The following is a 20165-nucleotide window of genomic DNA, read 5'->3' as shown; positions in this document are numbered from 1 at the left end:
TTTTAGTTGGAGTTTCAATATCAAATTCTCAAAAATTAATAGAATGAATAGACAGAAAAGTAGAAGGATATAGTAGACCTGAAAAGCATTCTGAACCAATTTAACATAATTAAGATTTATACAATTTTCACACAATAGCAGGATATAAATTCTATTCATGTTCCCATAGACTATAAACCAGGAGACATTGGAATATATCCAGGGACATAAAACAAGGTGCAAAACCTTCATGGTCTAAAAGTATTGAAATCATACAGAGTCTGTTTTCTTATTATTGTGTAATAATGTTAGAAATCAGTATCAAAAGATATTTGAAAATAACCCACTTATTTTCAAGTGCAATGTGACATTTACAAAAGAGAGCTTTGACTTCGCCATTGAAAACCTCAGCGAAGTTAGAAGACTGGAAAAGCACAGAGGGTGATTGCAGAGAAGAAAGCATTTAAATGAGATGAATTTCTCAAATTTTAGTAAGGAAATTCAATGTTTGTACCAAAATTTGGTTTGATTTGGTATTGAGACATAATTGAAATATAACAGTACATTAGTTTTAGGTGTATTGATTTGATATATGTATATACTGCAAAATCATCACCACAATAACTCTAGCTAATATCCATCATCAGAGTTGTATTTTTTCTTGTGATGAGAACTTTTAAGATCTTAATTTTCAAATATACTATACAATATTGTTAGCTGTAGTTACCATGGTGCCCGTTACATCACCACTGACATTACGTCATCAGGACCTATTTATTTCACAACTGGAAGGACATTTGACCACCTTTACTCATTTCTCCATTGCCCCTGGCAACCAGCAATCTGTTCTCTGTATCCATGAGAAAACACTCATTTAAAATATTCTTAGAGAGCTAAAGGAAAGCATGGGAAAAGAGCTAAGGAGAGTCAGGAATCAACATATGAGCACAATGAGAATAGAGACAGAAATTATGTAAAGGAACCAAATGAATTCTGAAGCTGAAAAGTACAATAAGGTTTCCCCCATTCCCTGAAAGGAGAGCATTTCTGTGAAACTTTTTCATAAGCCAAAGTGGCATAAAGTGGAGAAGCAATTACCTTAGGTTGCTAATTACATATTGCTAATGGATGCACAAAATAAATCAGGATAAAGCACAGATGCTCACATACACAGTTCAAAACTATGGTGGCTTGACGCTGAGATGCTGAGTGTAGTTCCTGGAGAAGTACTGTCTCTATAATAGCTCACTGCAAAACAAATGCTGAAGGCTATTTTCACCTTTTTTCTGTAAAAGTGAATATTCTCCTCTGACTTCTTTTGGTTAGTAAAAACAGTTACTAATATTGGTCTTTTGTAAAAGTGAAATGACATAAAGCTAACTTTCGAAAAGTGTGAGGTACCTGTAACTAAATTGAAAAATTAGCTAGAGGGGTTCAATGGCAAATTTGAACAGGAAAAACAATCAATGAACCCAAAGATAGGACATTGGCAATTATTAAGCCTGATGAGCAGAAAGAAAAAAGAATAAAGAAAAGTGAACAGAGTTTAAGAAACTTACAGAACCTCATCAAGTAGACCAAAATATGCATTATGGAAGTCCTGAATGTAGAAGAGAAAAAGGATCAGAGAGTGTATCTAATAATAGCTGAAAACTCTTCATATTTAAGGAAAGACGTGAATCTGAATTCAAAAAACTCAATGAGTTCCAAGTAGGGTAAAACAAAAAAGACCCACACTGAGACACATTATAATTAATCTGTTGAAAGACAAAGAGAAAAATCTTGAATCAGCAAGAGGAAAGTTACACATTGTATATAAAGAATACCCAGTAAGATTATCAGCCAATTTCTTATTGGAAAGCTTGGAGGCCAGAAGTCAATGGGATGATATATTTAAAGTCCTGAAAGGAAAAAAAAAAAATTATCAGGTGAGAATTCTATATTCAGCAACACTGTCCTTCAAAAATAAGGGAGATGGCAAGACATTCCCAGATAAGCAAAAGCAAGGAATTCATTACCGCTGGTTGTGCCCTACATGTGATGTTGCAGGGATTTCTTCAGGAGTGCAAGGATGTTATAAAGCTACTCACAGCCCTGGGAAGATGTTGGTCTCTGGTAAAGGTAAATACATGGAGAAAGTCTTTGTTAACTAGTATATAAGATATAAAGATGTAATTTGTGGCATCGATAGCATAAAGTTGGGGGCAAATAGAATTGTAAAGGAGTAGAGTTTTTGTATGTCACTGAAGTTAAGTTGGTATCAGTTCAAAATAGATCGTCATAACTTTAGAATGGTGATATAAATCCCCATGGTGGCCACGAAGAAAACACGTGTAGAATACACACAAAAGGGAACGGGAAGGAAATCAAAACATGTCACTACAAAAAAAAAAAAATCAACTAAATACAAAGGAAGGCAGTAATAGAGGATATGAGGGACAAAAAAAGGCTATAATGTATACAGAAAACAAATAGCAAAATGGCATAAGTAAGTCTTTCCCTGTTAATAATTACTTTAAATGTAAATAGCTTAAATTTCCCAATCAGAAGGGATACACTGGCAGAATGGATAAAAAATAAAAAGCATGATCTACTTTTATGCTGCCTATAAGAAATTTAGATCTAAGGACACATAGATAGAAAGTGAAAGATGGAAAAAGATATTCTATACAAATAGTAACAAAAAGATAACTGAGGTGGCTATACAAATACCAGATAAAATATACTTTGTCAAAAACTACTGTAAGAGATAAAGAAGGACATTATATATTGATAAAAGGGTCAATTCACCAGGAAAAATGTAACAAATGTAAACATATATGCAACAAGAATCAGAGTCCAAATATATGAAGCAAATATTGAAAGAATTGAAGGAAGGAAAAAGACAGCTCTGCAATAATAGTAGGAGACTCAATACCCTACTTTAAGTAACCAGACAGAAGACCAATAATGAAATGGAAGACTTGAACAAACCTAGAAACCAGTTGGACCTAACAGACACATACAGAGCACTCCACCCAACAACAGCACAATACACATTTCTCTCAATTGCATGAGGAACAATGTCCAGGACAGGCCTCCAAACAACTCTTAATAGATTTTTAAAAAGACTGAAATCATACAAAGTATCTTTTCCAACCACAATGGAATGAAATTAGAAATCAATAGCAGAAGGAAAACTGAAAAATCCACAAACATGTGGAAATTAAACAACATGCTTTTAAACAACCAGTGAGTCAAGAAAGAAATCACAAGGGAAATTGGGAAAATACCTTGAGACAAGTGAAAATGAAAACATAACATACCAGAACTTATGGGATGAAGTGAAAGCAGTGTTAAGAGGGAAATTTATAGTTGTACATGCTATAGAAAGGTCTCTAATGAACAACCAAGCGTCTAGAAAAAATGAAACTGGCTGACAGCTTATGTTCCAAGGCCTCAGAGACCATGCTTCCTGGATGGTATGACCCACCATAACTTCAGATGTTCCCTCGGTGTTTCAACAGCTGTGGCTCCAAACTTTCTCCAGCCCACACGTCCATATTTTGCAAGATATTTTAACGTGAGTGTTATGTTCAGCACATCCCGAAATGAACTCTCCACCTTCTCCAGGAAACTCGAGTTTGCCTCTGTGGTTCAAATCCCATCTCTTCTCTGATTCTTTTCTCTCTCTGGCCACCCCCCACCCCACTCACGCTGGAGACAGTGTCTCCACTGCTTTACTCCATCTGTCTCCTTTCTTGTAAAGCCAGAGTTCTCACAAAATAGAGCCAACTGGATTCATCCTGAGTCCAAAAGAGAGTGAGCACCGTCGTGTCCCCTTTTCTGGTTTTATCTCCTTAATTTCAAACTATTGTTGAGCACCTCCTACGGGTCAAACCAAGATAAAAATCACTTTACTGCCCTCAAGGAGATGTCAGTTTCCTTGAGGGGAAGTCAAGTTATAGAAACAAAAAGCCAAGTGATGAGACTGACAGTGGAGGCGTGTGTGAGATTGTGCAGAGACACAGAGGAGAAAACGTCAGTCAAGACTGGTGAGCAGAGAAGGTCTTACAATAGGTGATATTTGAACAGAGTCCTGGACGATTCATTGGAGCAAAGTGGATCAGACGGGTGGCATATCGATGGAAAGGATAGAGAATGCATGGGCTTGGCACTGTTTGAAGGGACTTTGGCTAATTCTGTATAACTCACACTTTTATAACAGCCGCAACACGTTATTACTACAACAGCTCTGTGAGGCAGGGAGCACACTATGATCCCCATTTTACAGATGAAGGATTTGAAAAGAAAAGAGATTAAGTGATCAGCTTACACAGCTGCTCAGAGAAGCTGAGTTCTCAATCTAGGAGGAGGGGATGGATATTCACTCTGAAGCCCGATACTCTGAGCAGAAAAGACAAATCTCTTGACACTTAAACCAAACAGCTCTGAAACATTGCATTTCCTCTTGTGACCCAAAACAAACTCAGACCTGAAGCTACATTTTTACCACCTCCGCCCCTACCCCTATGGTTAACAAGACACAGTATCTTGTTTCTAAGGGGGTAAGACATGCTTATAAACAAGACTGCAAAGGCATCTTAAGACAACAAATCACTCATAAAAAAGGGAACATTCTGATGAGTAAAGTGTAAATGAATCAGAAACATATGGATTCAATCTACTTTAAAAGGCCCAGTGGAGTTCTGAGCAAAGGGTAAAACCCTTGAAGGAGGTTATACTGGGGGATATTTCCAAACCCAGGGCTATCAGTTCTGGCCAGGCCCAGAGATCGGCTGGTAAGTGGATCTCTGAGGAAACCGGCAGAAAGAGAGCTTCAGAAAGGTAGGAGGGTCACTTTATCTCAAATCTTCAAGTCCAGACTTGGAAATTTTCTAAAGCCGCATGCCTCCTAGAAACACCTTTCCTGAACGTCTCATTCTGGCCCTGGGCTGGGACACTGGGTCCAACCAGCCAACGATTTCTCTTTAGAAATTCCAGCTTGTTCAACTCCAGAAGGGTGTAGAGGCTGGACCAAAACCCTTCATCTTTCACAAAGGTTCTCTCCCTTTGACTGTGAACCTTATCCAAGCCATGGCCTTGGAAGGGAAATAAGGGCCATGGTTCCCTTTGTCAGCGTCAGATAAGAAATGAATATGCACAGAAATACTGAACACGTTCCACTAAATAGGAAACAATGTAAGAAAAAGAAGCGTGCAGATCATCAGTCTGCATGGGTTACATTAGCCACGAAAATAAACACAGGACTCAAGAGTCCAGGCTGGCTTAATGGAAACCAGGCAATGAGCAGGTGTGTGTCCCTCGGCATAATCATTTTGGGGGCGTCCTGTGCCTTTCCTGGGGTTCCACGTGGGATGAAAGTTCAACCACAGGGAGCATGGTGGGCCCAGGGTCACCCGGGATTTGCTGTTTCTTTACCCTCCTGGTGCCTGCTTCCGGATGAGAACCCAGCCTGCTCTGTTGCTGATTTTTCTCGTTCTCACAGTGGTGTTGCTATGGTAACAGGCCTTTCTCATCCACCGCTGATTGAAACAAGTTTTGGGGGGAGTACTAAGGAGAAGGAGCAAGTGGAACCGTATTCTCCCCAAATGCTGCCTGAAATTGCCATGGTCTGTTTTCACAGCCCAGCCTCCCCCTTCCAAGACCACACCCAGGCAGCCAGGAAGGTGGGCCCGGCAGCCACACTCCCTGACTGCTGACTGCTCGCCACTGGACTTGCTGCAGTCAGGGGCTGTGCTGAGAAGAAAGGCATTGTAGGGCCGCTTCTGCTCAGCACCCCCCACATCCGCATCATCAGCTTTCATACTCAGATGGGCCTCGATGAGGCTCTGGGTCACTTCCTGCTAGTGCCTTCGAGCTAACACAGGATGCTCTGGGTGAGGCTGGTGGGGGAGCTGGGGCTCAAGGGAATTTTCTGTGCCTCTGGAAGTCCCCATTGTCACCCCCTCCCCAAGACAGGCTTTCCTCTCTCTTGTTGATGCCTGAGGTCTGTCATCTTAGAGATTTATTTCTTTAGCGGCAGACTGATTCTTGAGATCACTGATGAGAACTTGTTATGTGCATCTTAACATCAAAAGATGGAGGAGGGGAGGGAAGCTGTGGTAACTGGCTGGAGCCGGGGGAGGCAGGTGTCCCACTGAGTGGTAAAGGTAGGCAGGATGGCAGGAGCGAGGCTAAGAACCTTGGAGACACCCTGTACTCGCTTCCCCGCTCCCACCCCTGGTTGTTGTAGGAGGGAAACAGAGGGTGCTCCAGAGCACTGAGAGCCCCCTGTCCCTCTCCACAATTCCTGTCCCCAGTCAAGGTGTATTTGCTGTGAGGCTGCTGAGTGCCAGGCATGGCTCTGGACCCTGGGAAAACAGGAGCCGCAGGGACCCTGATGCTGGTCGGAGGATCCGGGAGCATCTGGAGCCTTGGAACCGAAAGGGACCAACGCTGTCCCTGTCACCCTTCCCTAGGCCCCTCCAGCTCCAGATCCTTCTTCAGCTGGTCCTGCCTCGGCAGGGAGAACCTGAGCTCTCTAAGGAGTTTCTTTAGACACAGTGAAGTGCTTGACGGGGTGCAGAGCCCGAAGGGGTGGCCTGGGGTGACCACAGCCAAGAAGGGAATGCATAGGCGAATGTATGCCCTCCAGCCATGTTACTCCCTGCACAGGTGCAGGGCCTTGGCTGGATCTGACCCCGCCTCCCAGAGGACAGAGGCTTCTGGAACCCAGTTACTCATCCCCAGTAGCCCAGAGTCTCCGAATCCACAGAACTGAGCGTCCCGGTACCCTGAGATCCAGCCTCTGGACCTGGAGCACTGTTGGCCGACGTTCTCAGTCTCCTGTGGATGGACAGAAAGGTGAAGAGAGGGAGGGAGAGAATGCTGGGGTAGTGGTGCAACAGGAGGGATGGAATTGGTGGTGGGCTTCTTGCCCAGCTTACCCATCTGTTTCTCCATTGCTGCCCTGTAAATAAATCCTTCAGTCCCATTTTTCTAGATTCCACATGTATGCATTAGAATACAATATTTATCTTTCTCTTTCTGACTTACTTCACTCTGTAGAATAGGTTCTAGGTTCATCCACCTCATTAGAACTGACTCAAATGCATTCCTTCTTATGGCTGAGTAATATTCCATTGTGTGTATATACCACAACTTTATTGATTTATCTGTTGATGGACATCTAGGTTGCTTCCATGTTCTAGCTATTATAAATAGTGCTGCAATGAAGAATGGGATACATGTATCTATTTCAATTTTGGTCTCCTTAGGGTATATGTCTAGGAGTGCAGGGTCATATGGTTGTTTTATTCCTAGTTTTTTAAGGAGTCTCCATATTGTCTTCCATAGTGTCTGCATCAACCTACATTCCCACCAACAGTGCAAGAGCGTTCCCTTTTCTCTACACCCTCTCCAGCATTTATTGTTTGTAGACTTTTTGATAAGGGCCACTCTAACTGGTGTGAGGTGATATTGTATTGCCGTTTTGATTTGCATTTCTCTAATAATGAGCAATGTTGGGCATCTTTTCATGTTAGCCATCCGTATGTCTTCTTTGGAGAAATGTCTGTTTAGGTGGCAGGTGGGTTTTTTTTTTTTTTTTTTTACTACTGAGCCATTTGGGCTTCCTCTAGAGTCAAGGAGCCCAAAGCTAAGACCATGGGCATCTGTCTGACAGTGTGATGCCACCTGGATTCCAGCTTTCCATTCCACCAACACTTGGCATGTGCCTCAGAGCAGTAGCAAATCAGCCAAACACTGTTCTAAAGGCAGCAGCCTTATAAGGCACTCTCGCTGCGTCCACTTAACAGACGAGCACACTGAGGCCCAGAGAGGGCAGTTAACTCTCCTGAGTCCCAGGGCTGAACAACAGAGCAGGGATCTGAACCCAGACCGCCGGGCTGACGGCTGTACCCCCTGGACCATTGAGCTAGTCTGGCTACTTGGACAAAGCTCCATGCTGGGTTACACAAGGGAATACAAATAAATAAGTGGTGTGGTCATGGCCCTTGAGGGCTTGACCATTGCCAAGACTGAAGCAGTCTTCCCAGACTGGCCTGACGGGCCCACTGCCCAGGCTGGATTCCCCAAACTCTGCATACGGCTTCAGGCCTCTGCACTTCAGGGACACCATCAGTCACCTCCCCACTTTCCCAGCACATCAAACCCTCACAGTAACTGAAATCCCACCTCAGCAGCCTCCACCTATTCTTCCAGACAGGCTGGCCAGAGCACCTCTCCTCCCCAGAGCATGATTCTGGAGTAACAGAAAGGACTCGGCGGTCCTTGCCAAGCTTCATGACAAAGATGCTGTGTGAGGCCAGAGGACGCGGCTGAGTCGGGCCTGCTGCCTGGGCTCTGGCCTCAGCCAGCGGTGAACCAGGTCAGGGCGCCGGGTGACAGGACGCGCTGCACCGGCCGAGCCCGCCAGGCCCTGCTCGGACAGCAAGGTCACTTTCATCCATCCACTCACAAATGGGCCACTTGGCACTTCAGACGCCCTGATTATGCTCACCTGCGGGACCGGAGGATGGGGTCTGGCGTTTGGTCCAGACTGTGCCCCTGGGACCCCAGAGGCCATGAAGATGTGTTATAAGTTAGCAAAAGCCAAAGACAGGGTTTCATCAAGGGCTTGATGAAATAGCGTCAAACAGGGCTCAAAGAAGCTTGATGCCATGGTGACAAGACATACAGAGAAGGTCCCTGGGCACAGGATTCCTCTGGAGCTCTGAGCCCGCTCGTGGGGCTGTTAGAAGCTGATACAGGATGCTGAAGCCAGAGCCCTGTCTCCTTCCTGGGGGACCGTTAAAAACCAACTGCACTTGGAGAAGTGGTGGGTGAGGGGTGGATATGCACAGAGGTTCTGTCTGCCTTGCTGTTCATCTGTGGCTCTGGGGTGACTGAGTCTCCTTCCAAAGGGCCAGTGTCTCTCCTTCCCCATGGGGGCTAGGCAGCCACATCACTGGGGTGCCAGGGGCCCTAGGGGCAGCTTGTCATAGCACCTTGACCAAGGAAATGCTGCCTGGAAAAAATATAGTGGTTGAACCAATGCAGGCATAATGTCCATGAGCAGGAGGAACGTGATAAACCAAGGGAGACAGGAAGGATGCCCCCTTCCCTTCCTGTAACCTGACTTGGTTTTGAAAACCTCCAAGGGGGCTCAAGTCTCTTCCAGGAAGGAAAATGGGCTTCACCAAGGCAAGGCTGCCCTGGCACAACACCCCCACCCCTGGCACCCAGAGCTGAAACACCCTCCAGCATCGGGCTCCAGGGTCAAGATCACTAATGCCATTACCCACTCCCTGCCCCCACCCCTGCCTTCACTTCAGTGCCCACCTGTGCCTCACAGGAAAGGCCTAGAATTGAGCAGGTGGCTGCTTGGGTTCTGGCAGGTTCCAGGTGGTGGCGGCCACATGTGGGATCTAGCCCCGCATGTAGCCCTGGGGACAGGCACTTACTACAAGACGTGCAGAAAATTGAAGGCCATATTCTGCCCACAGTGATACACACCCCCCGCTTCCCTCCTCCATCACCCCATCAAACCACCATCACCTCCTCCTCACACCACTCCAGCCTCTCCTTATTCCCTCCTCCTCCCCTCCCTATCTCTCCCCTAGCTCACAATCCATAAACCTCATCTACAAACTGCCCTGGACATTCCTCTCAGATACAAATTCCAAAAACAGGCAAACAAGAATAAAAATGGTGGAAGAACAGTGTATTGATTTGGGGTCACCAGCTGATATCCTTTGGCCCTTGCCTGATTTGGGAAGGATCCCAAATAAATGCTCATGGGCTGGTCCTCATGGGAATAGAAAGGCTGCTGGGGCTATGCCCATCACACAGCTATCCCTGGCAATGAGGACAGCTCCAAGGCATCCCAGTGCCATCTGTTGTTGAACCGAACGAGATGCCTTGACCAGCAAAGTGGATAGACTTGGTTTTAATTTTTCCTCTCTGGAGGAAAAAGGAAAAGGAATTCTGGCCATGGTGACATCTAGACTCTGCAAACGTCAGGCCCGGGTCTATCTATGCATGGAAATAACTCCTTGGGCCTCCCTGCACCACACCCACCTCTGGAGATACACCATAATAAAATATTAACAACTGGCTCTGCTCTTCTGACTGATAAGGGGCAACTTTCTTTTTAAGATTTTTGTGCTCTGTTGCTGCCAAATCATTAGTGACTCTGCCTGTAAGGCAGGATGAGGCGGCTTTCTCTGGAGAAGCTCCATCAATCCGTGTCCCGGTGGGCAGCAGCTGTCCGAGGCGGGGTTGTAGGGGCAGGGGCAGAGGGGTGACGCTTCACTCACCCCGGCCCAGCAGGGAACTTGGCCTTGGCTCTGGACACAGGTGCGCCCTGCCGGGAGGTGCCTGACAGCACCATGGGGAGGGAGAGGCGATGGGGGGTGTGCTGCCCCTTCCATGGAAGCCCAAGGGGCTTCTGCTCCTGGCTCTTAGGAGGGACGAGGGATGGCAGAAGTGCAGCTTCAGAGGAAGAGAACAGCACTGGGCTTGAAATATTCTGAAGTCCTTGGGGAAAAGGGCTGGAAAGGAATGTTCAGGACAGTCGTGTCCTGTTCTCTTCCCTTTCAAGTCTCTCATATTGCTGGAAGCACTTCAGATAGTGAAAATGGAAGGAACAGGAAGTTCGTGGATGGGTGTGGGGAAGGGAAGGGAGGCAGAGTTAGGGGCAGGGGAGAGGGCAAGGCTGAGCGGCAGGAGGAAGGAGAGGACACGGGAGAGAGAGAAAGCCAAGGCAAAGGGGAGTCGGGAGGCAGAAAATAAAGAACGGGGTGTTCTGAGGGGTTAGAGCTTGAAAAAACAGATAAATTAAGAAGGTCAACTACGCCACAACATAAAACAAAGATTACAAACTTCCCTGGTGGTCTAGTGGCTAAGACTGCACGCTTCCGATGCACGATGCCCAGGTTCAATCCCTGGTTGGGGAACTGGATCCCACATGGTGCAACTAAAGATCAAAAGCACAACTAAGACCCGGTACAGCCAAATAAATAAATATTTTTTAAAAATTAAAAAATTAATATTGTAAAGTAATTAACCTACAATTAAAATAAATAAATTTATATTCAAAATAAACATTTAAAAATTTAAATTTAAAAAAGGATGAAGAAGAGAGGGACTGCTTTCCTTCTTTTTGAAGACCGAGTAATGTTCCCCTGTGTGTACATTTCACCTTTTCTGTAGCTACCTGTCTGTCGATGGACATTGAGTGCCATTTGCAACAACTTGGGTGAACCCAGAGGACACTGTGCTCAGTGAAGTGAGCCAGACTGCTGCTGCTGCTGTTGCTGAGTTGCTCAGTTGTGTCCACCTCTTTTCAACCCTGTGGACTGTAGCCCACTAGACTCCTCTGTCCATGGAATTCTCCAGGCAAGAATACTGGTGAGCCGCCATGCCCTACTCCAGGGGGATTCTTCCAACCCAGGGACTGAACCCGAGTCTCCTGCTTGGCAGGCAGATTTCTTACCGTTGAGCTGCCTGGGAAGTCCATAAGCCAGACAGCAGAGGGGAAATACTGCACAGTGCCCCTTATATGAGAAATCTCAAATAGTCACAGAAGCAGAAAGTAGAACAGGGCTTACTGGAGAAGGAGGAGGGGGAAGTGGGGAGCGGCTGTTCAGTGGGTATAAAGTTCAGTTGTGCTGTCCCTCAGTCGTGTCTGACTCTTTGCCACCCCCTGGACTGTAGCACGCCAGGATCCTCCGTCCATGGGATTTCCCAGGCAAGAATATTGGAATGGGTTGCCATGCCCTCCTCCAGGGAAAGTTTCAGTTATCCAAGATGAATTAGTTCTAGAGATCTGCTGTACCGTGTAGGGCTTATGGTCAACAAAATTGTATTGTACACTTAAAACTTTGTTAAGAGAGTAGGTGTCACATTAACTTGTCACTATGCATACAACCATCAAACAGAGGGACACAACGACCGTGTGTCCCGGACAGTGTTCGGAGGTGACGGTATGTCAATTACTCTGAAAACAGAGTGATGGTATCAAGGGTGCGCATTTGTGCCCAGACTCCTGAAACTGCATTCCTTAAACACAAGCGGTTTACTGTATATCAACTATACTTCAGTCAAGCTGTTACAGAGAAGAAGGAAGGAACTATGATTAGGGAAGGCGGGCTGGGTCTTTGGAGATAAAGGTTAAAAGCTGTCAGCTCTTCCTAAAACTCAGACACATTCCTGGATGAAAATTTTCCATATCCAAGAACTTTGCCCCCCTTTTTTGGTCTCAGTTGCCAGAGAGTTTAAAAGTCAAACTTCTTGTTTGTGTTCAGTCGCTCAGTCGTGTCCAGCTCTTTGCAACCCCATGCCCACCAGGCTTCCCTGTTCTTCACCGTCTCCTAGAGTTTGCTCAGATTCATGTCAATTGGATCAGTGATGCTATCTAACCATCTTATCCTCTTTTGTCCCCTTCTCCTCCTGCCCTCAATATTTCCCAGCATCGGGGTCTTTTCCAATGAATCAGCTCTTTGCATCGGGTGGTCAAAGTACTGGAGCTTTAGCTTCAGCACTTCCAATGAATATGCAGGGTTGATTTCCTTCAGGATGGACTGGTTTGAGCTCCTTGCTGTCCAAGGGATTCTCAAGAGTTTAAAAGTCAAACTTACTGCCCAAGTTTTGTGATCTCTTCAGATTCAGTTCAGTTCAGTTCAGTCGCTCAGTCGTGTCCGACTCTTTGCCACCCCATGAATCACAGCACACCAGGCCTCCCTGTCCATCACCAACTCCCGGAGTTCACTCAGACTCATGTCCATCGAGTCAGTGATGCCATCCAGCCATCTCATCCTCTGTCATCCCCTTCTCCTCCTGCCCCCAATCCCTCCCAGCATCAGAGTCTTTTCCAATGAGTCAACTCTTCGCATGAGGTAGCCAAAGTACTGGAGTTTCAGCTTTAGCATTATTCCTTCCAAAGAAATCCCAGGGTTGATCTCCTTTAGAATATACCTCCATCTGTTTCTCTGAGAAAGTCCTGGTAGTGTGATGCTCAGATTGTCGCTAACCATAAGGCTCCCAAGCTTTCAGCCAGTGTTAGCCCTTCAGGAAGTGGGGAACCTCAAAACTTGAATAAAGACCCAGGAGGAAACATTCTGACCCTTCTCATCTCTGCAAGGGAAACAGGTGTGTTCCACAGCAGTCAGATACATCTTGGTAGGAAGCAGGCTCCAGAGATGAGGATGCCCCGGGACAGGCAGGTCCCAAAGGAGCAGCCGTCCAGACAGTGACCAGAGCAACCAGCTGGCCAGTAAGGGGTTTTGCAGTTGTCTTATTGCTTTGATTTATTTTTATTTACCTGATAGTTTAGTTGGTACCATGAGAATAGGTAGGGATTTCCTAACATCCCAAAGGGTATGCAGTGAGAAGTCAGATGCTCTCTTCCACCTTTGGCCCACTCCCCTTTCCCCACCAGGCAAATGCTGACAAGAGATCCCCTAAAAGGAGACTGTGGGGTTCTCTGGCCCATCTCAGAGATAGAGTCCGAAAGGCTCCTCTGTGGGAGTGACACTGGAGCTGAGAGGCGAAGGACAAGCAGGGGGTTGTGGTGAAAGAAGGAACTGCATGTGCAAAGGCCCTGTGGTCAGTGTGGTCACAGCACTTTGGAGCAGAGGGCAAGCAGGTAGGGTGGCCTGTTCCGAGAGAGTGAGGTGGGGGCACATTCCAGGAGAGTGAGGTGGGGGCGGGCAGGAGCCGTGGGCAGAGGTGGCAGGGCTCTCCAAGCCATCTTAGGGTTGTGACCTTTATCCATACATGCATGCGTGCTAAGTTGCTTCAGTTGTGTCTGACTCTTTGCGACCCCATGGACTGTAGCCTGCCAGGCTCCTTGGTCCATGGTGTTCTCCAGGCAAGAATACTGGAGTGGGTAGCCATTTCCTTCTCTAGGAGATCTTCTCAAACCAGGGATCAAACCCGCATCTCCTGCCGCTCCTGCACTGCAGGCGGGTTCTTTATGGCCAAGCCTCCGGAGAAGCCTGAACTTTATCCACAGATTTAAGCCCTGAGAGTTTGGAGCGTATATGTGACAGATCCAGTTAATGTTTTGAAAACATAATCACTGTTGCTCCTGTGCAGAGAAGAGCAAGGAGCCAGCACGGAGAAGGGCAGAGATGGTGCAGGAAGAGACTGTACAGTGAGGAGACTGCGTGGGAAGCCTTGGCAGCCCCGCCCCTCTCCTGTTCAGCATCCCCTTTGCATTCAGCTTTGGCTGTGGTGGACACTCCCAGCTGGTCTCCGTCTCACACTCACAGCCCTAGCCTCAAGTGCACCTTTTCCCTGCAGTGACTTCAATGCTGGGGTAGCTGTTGGGGCACCTGTAGGAATGACCTGAACTGCAGGAGAGCTCGTGCTTCCAGGAGCAGTCCTCAGCCAGTGGAGAACAAGAGACAATGGATAAACCGTCCTCCTGGGCCGTCAGGCTCTACTCTCTAGGTCCCACAGTGGTGACCCCACTTGTACACTTGTATATGAACGTTCCTTCTCCCCGCATCTGCCTGTTCCTCTCTTCTGATTCCTGGGACTACTTTTAAATGAGTGATCCTCACAGAATACCTTGTAGGCTCTGCTTTATCTGTGTATTCCAAGTAAGAAGGCGGCACCTGCAGACGTCTAGGTAAGACAGGATGGGAGCTTGGACTAAAGTGGCAGCTGTGGGAATGGGCAGATTGAAGAGCTATTCGGATGGTGAAATTAAGTGTTCGATGCAGCCACGTGCTTCAGCACCACTGTCTCTTCTATTCCCTTGATATCTGGTGCGGCCCATCCAGGCTCACAGCTTGTGGTGAGTCTAGGATGGAGAAGGTGTTTTACAGCGGTACAAATGGCCATGATGTATGGAGGCAGAACTCAATAGCCATTGCAAGATGAAGGTTACAGGAGATGAAGATGGTATTTCTGGTAATCCTTAATTCAGTTCAGTTCAGTTCCGTCGCTCAATTGTTTGACTCTTTGTGACCCCATGGACTGCAGCCCTCCAGGCTTCCCTGTCCACGACCAACTCCCCGAGCTTGCTCAAACTCATGTCCATTGAGTCGGTGATGCCAACCAACCATCTCATCTTCTGTCGTCCCTTTCTCCTCCTGCCATATATCTTTCCCAGCATCAGGATCTTTTCCATTGAGTCATTTCTTCACATCAGGTGGCCAAAGTATCGTAGCTTCAGCTTCAGCAGCAGTCCTTCCAATGAATACTCAGGGCTGATTTCCTTTAGGATTGACTGGTTTGATTGTCCTTAATTGGTTGAGTTTAAAATGGGGTCTTTGGGGCTTCCCTGGTGGCTCAGTGATAAAGAACCTGCCTGCCAGTGCAAGAGACACAGGTTTGATCCCTGGTCTGGGAAGATCCCACATGCCTCACACAACCAAGCCTGCGCACCACAACTACTGAGCCTGTGCTCCAGAGCCTGGGAACTGCAACTACTGAGGCCCTGTGCTATGACTACTGAAGCCCGTGCGCCCTAGAGCTTGTGCTCTGCAAGAGAAGCCTGCACACCACAATGAGAGAATAGTCCCCGTTGGCCACAACTGGAGAAAAGCCCAAGCAGCAAGGAAGACTCAGCACAGCCCAAAATAAATAAACAAATAAACAGAACTATAAAATGGGGCCTTTGGCAGGCATTGCTGGCATGAGCATCTTCTTCAGACAAGATGCACGGCCTTTGTAGCAGAGAGAGAAGCAACAGGAGGACATGGAGGAGGGGTCTCGGCTGCTCACCCAATGACAAAGAAATGGAGACTCACAGAAAGAGAGGTTGTCCTCCCAGGGCCCCGAGCAGTGCCTGATAGAACCAGTATGCACACTGCGGTCCAAATGGCTCCAAAGGCTGGCTTTTAACAGCGATCTCCTTTTCAACTTCCCTCTGCTCCAAAGCAGGGGAGGAGCCCCACCAGAGCCCAGCCACAGCCATCTCTATTTATGCTGGCTCATTGGACCAGCTGATTGTCAGATTCTGTTACTTGGTAGAAGAGGCTCAAGATTTTTTTCCCATAAAGGGCTTATTTTAAATATTTTAAGGATAGAATAGACTTACATCATAATTATAAAAATTATTTACAGAATTAACAGGTTTATATTGTTTATACTTCCAAATGTAGAGAACAGGGAATTGTCTACACATTGAATTGTGTGCATGTGAAGACATTTCAGTTGTCTGACTCTTTGCAACCCTGTCGACTGGAACCCACCAGGCTCCTCTGTCCATGGGATTCTCCAGGCAAGAATACTGGAGTGGGTTGTCATGTCCTCCTCCAGGGGATCTTCCTAACCCAGGGACTGAAGCCAGGTCTTCTGCATTGCAGGTGGATTATTTCCTGTCTGAGCCACCAGAGAAACCCAAGAATACTGGGGTGGGTAGTCTATCCCTTCTCCAGGGGATCTTCCCGACCCAGGAATTGAACCAGGGTCTCCTACATTGCAGGCAGTTTCTTTACCAGCTGAGCTGCTATGCGGCTTCAAAAAAGGAGAAGGATTCCAAGGTGGGAGATGCAAAGGGATGGTTTGCTACCTAACAAACTGCTCTAACACTCAGTGGTTCGGAAGACACCTACCTGTTGTCTTGTGCAACCTGTGAGGGGGACCGGGCAGTTCTTCTGTCTGGGGTTGGCTCAGCAGTGCTGGGGTGTCTAGGGGAGCCTGGCTCACCCGTCTGGGATGGCTGAGATGGAGAGGATGTCTTGTCCTCCAGTTGTGGTCCAGCCTCACTCTCCTGGTAGAAAAAAGTTTTGGATCAGCTAGATAGAGGAAAAGCCCTGATGCACACATGCTTTCCCAGCCCCTCCATGTGTTGTGTTTGCTCATATTCCATCGGCCAAAACAAGCTCATGATTCAAAGGGTGGAGAGACCCGCTCCCCCCTGCTGGGCACCAGCAGGTTGCAACGAGACAGGCTTAGCAGGACTGGACGAGCATGTAGTTTGTTTTGTTTTCCATCAGTCAGGATCAGAGGAAGCTTCACAGAAAGGATGGGCTTCAAGAAGGGGCTGGGGCAGGGCATTGTAGCCGATCTCCCACAGGTGTCAAAAACCCACAGAGGTGAGAGAAAGGAAGGTCTGCGAGGACTTGCCAGCGCTCCATCTGGGCTAGGGAGAGGGTCGGGAAAGAAAGCTGGGGCCTAATCAGGGAGGGAAGGAGTGATGTCTTTCAGAGCTGGGGTGGCAGCCAATGGCTGAACTAAAAGGTTGATCTCCACTTGCAGGGCAATGCCCCTCTCAGAAAGCATGCTCCATCACACGCCAGGCAGCCGTGGTAGCATAGTTCTCTTGCTCCTGGAACCTGAGGGGCAAACAAAGGACCTGGGGTAGCCGGTCTACAGGCTGCCAAAGCTAAGGTGGCTGGAAAAGGTGAGCTGAGGAGTGAGGCATGAGTAGCAGAGGTGAGATGAAGGGTCCATTGAAGTAAAGTCAAAGCTGGGGAACCCAGAGCGGGGTCCCAGTTGGCTATGTGGGAGCTGAGAGCAATGAAACCAGCTGGAGAGACAGGAAACAGCATTTCATGAAGGTAAAAATTAACCCAGTGAGGGAAGACCAGTCCCTGCAGCAGCCTCAAGTCTCAGTGATGTTCCCCGGTGAACTTCCCACCCACGTTTTTGTGTGTTTACAAGTAACTTTCTTTCTCTGCAGGGGTCGAATATGTCTGTCCCACATCACGTGATGGGCTGTCCTCTCCTTAAGTCCCCGGTTAGAACATCGGTTGGAATACAATTTTGAAAAGAGTCACGGCGACCGGGAATAGGAGAATCTGTTGGTCAGACTGCAAAGCAGGGTGAATGTTCATGAGCACAGTTGTTTTATTTTTAAAATATAATTTTTGTTTATTTGTTTCTTTATTTTTGGCAGTGCTGGGTCTTCCTTGCTGCGTAGGCTTTTCTCTGGTTGTGGAGCAGGAGCTACTCTCTAGTCGTGGTGTGCGGGCTTCTCATCACAGTGGATTCTCCTGTTGCAGAGTACAGGCTCTAGATAGAGCACGTGGACTTCAGTAGTTGCAGCTCCGCAACTCTAGACCACAAGCTCAGCAGTTATGGCTCACGGGCTTAGTTGCTCTGCGGCATGTGGGATCAACCTGGTCCAGGGATCAAACCTATCTCCTGCATTGGCCGGCAGATTCTTTACTTCTGAGGCACCAGGGGAAACCAGGACTCGGATTGTTTTTTAAAAGGAGCTGCTCTTTTACTATCTCCCCTAGCAACTGCTGCTGCTGCTGCTAAGTCACTTCAGTCGTGTCCAACTCTGTGAGACCCCATAGACGGCAGCCCAACAGGCTCCGCCGTCCCTGGGATTCTCCAGGCAAGAACACTGGAGTGGGTTGCCATTTCCTTCTCCAATGCATGAAAGTGAAAAGTGAAAGTGAAGTCACTCAGTCGTGTCGGACCCTCAGCGACACCATGGACTGCAGCCTTCCCGGCTCCTCTGTCCACGGGATTTTCCAGGCAAGAGTACGGGAGTGGGTTGCCATTGCCTTCTCCCCTAGCAACTAGACATACCAGAAAGCGGCTTTACCATACATACCGTAAAGCCATCATATTTTCAGAAAATTTCTGGGATTAGGTAAAGTCTTAAAAGCTTCAAGAATGTTAGTTTGTAGTCTTATTATTTCTTTCAGAAAATGCGTCATTTCTCACTCTGGGTGCCAAAGAAGCCAGAAGCCATAGCTCACTCTGCCTTATTCCTTTTGGAATTTACCCAGTACATCTCAGCAGTGGCACGGGAAACGTATTTCCCTGGAAATCAGAAGTCACACAATAGGCCTCATCCCTCACAGCCCCATGGGGTACAAAAATCCCCATTCTATTTGAAATGCAATTTTTCTGCTTTTATGTCGCCTCCTCTGCTGTGAGGGCCAACCCATCTACCAGAGCACAGAATGACACACACACAAGGTGGTGTGCCAGCCACTCCCGCTCCTCTTTTGAGATCACCCTGATAACACTGTAGTCAGTCCACTGCCAGACTGTTAACCTTGGCTTGTTGGAAACAGACACTTCAACCATGAGACATCATTTGTCAGATACTGACCCAGCCTCTTTGGACACGAGTTGGTCCTTACAGAGAAAGCTACTAGGAACGGGAGCCTGAGTTGCACCTCGGGCTGTATAGGCACTTGCCCAGGCCACCATAAATACTACTCCTTATGGAAAAACACCACGCTGAGTCCGACCATAAAGTGTGTGACGTTTGTGGTTAGCATCGCGGCCCGTGAATCTTCTTCCAGGAGAATTCAGAGTGCTCGAGTCCGGCCAAATGTTACCGTCAGAGCCTTTTCTAGTCTATTTGTGGCTACAGAACTGTCTTCTCTTTTGAGAACCCAGAATGCTGACAGCAAGGGCCAGCTCCCACTTCAAAGGAAGATTTCAAAGCAGATGCTTCTTTGGATTCGAGTGCCAGCGGGAGGAGGAGTCAGTGTCACAGGCTGGCCTTCATGCACATTCCACCCCGTCCCTGTCTTACCTTCACTGCAAGCTCAGAAACCACCGCTGTCCCCCTGCTGGTCTCCTTACACACCAAGGGGACTCTGAGGTCCTCAGACCAGACAAATCTGGAGAGTGTCCCTGGTGCCACGGCTCTGCTCCCTCTCGAGCTACGTCTTGGTTTGGGCCATGACTTTCTTCCCCCAGTATATCAGGCGCTCAGCTACAGATGAGAGGCGACTCGTTGAAGCTTCCTGATGCCAGCACTGCTGGAAAAGCACATCTCCATGGCAACCACAGCGTTACCTCACCCAACAGCATTCAGATGTGACCGACCACAGAGCAAATATTTTTTTTTCGATGTAGAGGAAGCATTAGCTCTGTCTACAGAGCCAAGAGGGTTTTGCCTTTTTTTTTGGGGGGGGGGGTTTGTTTTTGATGTTATATCCTTCTCTTCAGAGTTTTTGGCGTAACATCGTATGTTTGAGGAGCATTTTGTATGTAGACCGTATTCTCCCTCGTGCCCCAGTACACAGAGATAGCTTTGCTACGAAAATAAGACGACTTCTTCTAGGGAGACATGCCATTATTCATCTCTGCTCTAGTCACTGCCTATTGCCAAAGGGTTGTTTTTATGTTCTGAATCCAGAATTCCTCTTTCTTCACAGCCGCAGCAGGGTCTGGCCCACTTGGCACTTGATGCGGCCTGTTCATGGGAAACCTAGGTGCTTGGGGTGGGGGTGGGAATAACTGCTGTCACAGTGACCTCTCACCTACCC

The sequence above is a fragment of the Capra hircus genome, chromosome 29, assembly GCF_001704415.2.
Source record: "Capra hircus breed San Clemente chromosome 29, ASM170441v1, whole genome shotgun sequence".
Lineage (NCBI taxonomy): Eukaryota > Metazoa > Chordata > Mammalia > Artiodactyla > Bovidae > Capra > Capra hircus.
The sequence above is the reverse complement of the archived record's forward strand: the minus strand, read 5'-3'. Positions refer to the sequence as shown.